We start from the raw sequence: 3553 nt of genomic DNA on the forward strand, positions 1-3553 counted from the left end.
AGATCTCATCAGGAGTGGCTGCATTGTCATCTTCTGTGGTCTGGTACGGCTGCTCCTCGCTCAGGAGAAGATGATCAAAGAGCAAACCAATTCATTTAAGTCAGAGGCAGTCCCTCTTCCCATTACTATGGAACCCACTTGGACACTAAACTGCCATGGGCTACATCTGTGCCGGGGTTCCAGGTTATCTCCATGCATGGTACTTGGTTGGAGTATGAGTCTCTGGGAAGATCCCTGTGTTCAAATTTCTGGTTCTGTTGCTCTCCTTGTGGATATTAATCTTTTAAACAAACCAAACTATTTATTCTATTATACTCTATAGAGATGATTTAGTGGCCATAGATTCTTCTAATCTGTTTGTATCATAAATTTTTTATGTATTTATTATTGATAATTTTGCTGTGTATAATGGTCTATCCTGGTATGCATTGTCTTTCAGAACTTGAAGAGCATTAGTCCAGGGTTTTTAGCTTTCAAAGCCTCCATTTAAAAATAAGGTGGTATTCTAATGGGCTTGCTTTTATTGGTATTTATATCTTGCTGATTTTAATAAACGTTTCTTTGTTCTGTTTATTCAGTGTTTTGATCAGTATGTGTTCCAGGGAGTTGTTTTTCCTTTTCTGTTTATTTGCTGCGCCTTGTGGTTCTTGATCCTGGATAGGAATCTTTCCTTCATAGGATAGATACAACTTCCTAGCCTATGCATAAATCTTAAAAAGATAGGTACAATATTCTAGCTTTTGAGTAAACTTTCTATAGGCCTAAATATTCTGCTGCCATTTTAATAAGTCTGGAATTTCACTGGGTTCTACGGGTGTTATTTGGGTGGAATGGACTAAGGTCTCAATGGGAGTGAGCTGTGTTCCATAGCAATGGGTTCAGGATAAAGCATCATCTCAGATAGCAAAATCAGGTTCAGAGTCCTTATTTGGCTTGCAGTCTCAGGGAAGTTTGGTAGGCTGCAAAACCTGCACTCCCGGTGCAGGGTCCGTACCGCTCCCTCCCCCAAAGTGACTCACAGACCGCGGTTTGATGCAAAAGCAAGAGGCAGTTTATTCCGATCGCGATGGGGGTCGTCCCTTCAAAGCAGGAGACGACCCCGAGCATACAAAGCACAGAGTTTTTATTTCAGGCCTTTACATTGATTAGTTAGCAGAAAAGATAGCAGTTATGTGGTTGGCAGCTGTGGCGGGGAACTCATAGCTCCAAGGACAGTCTTCCCCTCTTCTCCCATCTCTCGGTTCTGTAGCAGGCCGCTTACAGCTTCAAGGACAGTCCTCCCCTAAATTGCCTGACTTGCTCTTTCTTTTTAGCTGGCCCTTATTCAAGGTTCAGTTGTTTTTCTTTTTAATTTGGGATGGTCCCATTTCTCAGGCATGGTGGTTCTAATGAGAATGGTACCCATAATCTCATATATTTAAATTCTTATTTCCTAGTTGGTGAAACTACTTTAGGAATGATTGGGATATATAGTGTTGTTTGTGGAGGTGTGACACTGGGAACTGACTTTACAGTTCAAAAAGCCCAAACTAGGACCAGTCTTTTTTTCTGCCTCCAACTCCTTGATCAGGATGTAAGTTCTTGGTTATTGCTCCAGTGACATGCCTCCCTGTTGCCATGCTTCCTGGCATGATACATATGGTCTCAATTCATCGTCTGAAATTTAAGCAATTCCCCAATTAAATACTTTATTTAATAAGTCATCATGCTGTCTCTTCACAACACTAGAAATGTAACTAAGACACTAATTGTGGGCTTTAAGAGTTCCAAAACTTGCAGCATTCCCAGTTTGCTCTCTGCTTCCTACTGGCTGAAACACAAAGTACTGAATGGTATCCTTTGCCAGAAAAATACAAACCAAAATAAATGATGTCATTGAAAAACAAAATTCAGAAAGGAATATGTCATAACACTGTGAGCAGCTTCATGTGCAATGAAGTTATTCAAAGTATTCAAATGATTAAGATCTGTAAATTCTTGTACTTCAGTTCTTTGCCTGCAGTTTTAAAACATTTCAGAAATGGAATGTCTAGAGGGATTAGGTGCTTGCTTCTAAGCTAGAGAATGTGAGATAAATCTTCAGGGCCCACAAGATGCAAAGAAAAAAAAGTTACTGAAGGTTGTTGTCTGAGTGGTGTGTTGTGTGTTCGGGAGTGCTTGTACACACACACACACACACACACACACACACACACACTCACACACACGAGAGTGGGGGAGAAGAAAGAAACAGCCTGGCTGGAGAGATGGCTCAGAGGTTAGGAGCACTGGCTGCTCTTCCAGAGGTCCTGAGTTCAATTCCCAGCAACTACATGGTGGCCCACAACAGTCTATAATGAGATCTGGTTCCCTCTGCCTTCTTCTGAAGTTCAGGCATACATGCAGGCAGAACACTGTACATAATAGATAAATTAAAAAAAAGAAACAGCTTTCATATATGTATGCATATAATCTGTCAGAAGTAACATAAAAACTGAGTCTACATGATGAAGAAATGGAACATATCAGCAATATGTATTTTCTATGGAAGCCACCTCTTTTTCTATGCTCTCTGCCTTGTTATTCCCATGGTCACCTCCATTGTTTTAAAGACATGCATGCAACTACATTTTCCAATATATGGAGGCAAAACTAAAAAGTTTGCAGGGATATGCATTTGCCAAGAAATCTCTTAAGGGATGGGAACCATGATAGAGACCAGGATAATTATGGCCTGAGATCACTGCATCATTTTCTGCAGACTTTCTTTCAAGTGTGTTTATGGATGAAAAAGCTCCTTCAGGCGGATTTCTAGAAGACTCTCAGAGATGAAGAAATCTTGCAGTAACCTGGAATGGCTGAGGGCGTGGCCCCAAACTCTACAAAGTATCTAATGAAGTCCTCTGCTAGGCTAGGAGCATCACACACCCCGTGCCAGAGGAGGAGCCAGATTCCTGGAGCTCCCAGTGGGCCTTTCTCCAAGACTCTCTCATTGGTTTTTGAGTGTACGTGGGCATGTACGTGGGCGTGGATGTGGGCGGTCACTTCCTTCTTAAAGCTTTGGCGGCTAGTGGGGTTAAGGCAGTTCCAGTTTCCTCACGCATGCCCTGTACAAGGCTGGCTGCTACCCCAGCAGAAGCAAGAAACAAGGCTAAAACCTGCTTGAGTCAAGGTGAGGAGGTAAATGAGAATGAATGTGAGTGCAAGTGTGATGCCCACCATAGAACAGAAACCCCTCTAAATGCTCGTTTTTCTCAGTCTGTGGTCCCGAAGAAAGTGCCCGTTCCCCACCCTGGGATCCATGAAATGGCGACTGGTGTCCTCAGTTCCTGTTCAAATCGCTCAGCTCTACTCACAGAAGCCTCCTGCAACATTAGGCTGGCTCTGGACTTTAGAAAGGGAATCTTTCCTTGTCCCGTAGCCCCCTCGTGCTCCCTTCCCCCACACACATGCAACCTAAGCTTTGTGCTCACCTAAGAAGAGGTCCTCTTCCTAGATGGGGGCACCACCATTCTTTGTAGAGAATAACCTTGGGGAAAAGATGTCCCTTCTGTTTTCCTAATCATTTCACTTA

This window comes from Meriones unguiculatus (genome assembly GCF_030254825.1).
Source record: "Meriones unguiculatus strain TT.TT164.6M chromosome X unlocalized genomic scaffold, Bangor_MerUng_6.1 ChrX_unordered_Scaffold_30, whole genome shotgun sequence".
Classification (NCBI taxonomy): domain Eukaryota; kingdom Metazoa; phylum Chordata; class Mammalia; order Rodentia; family Muridae; genus Meriones; species Meriones unguiculatus.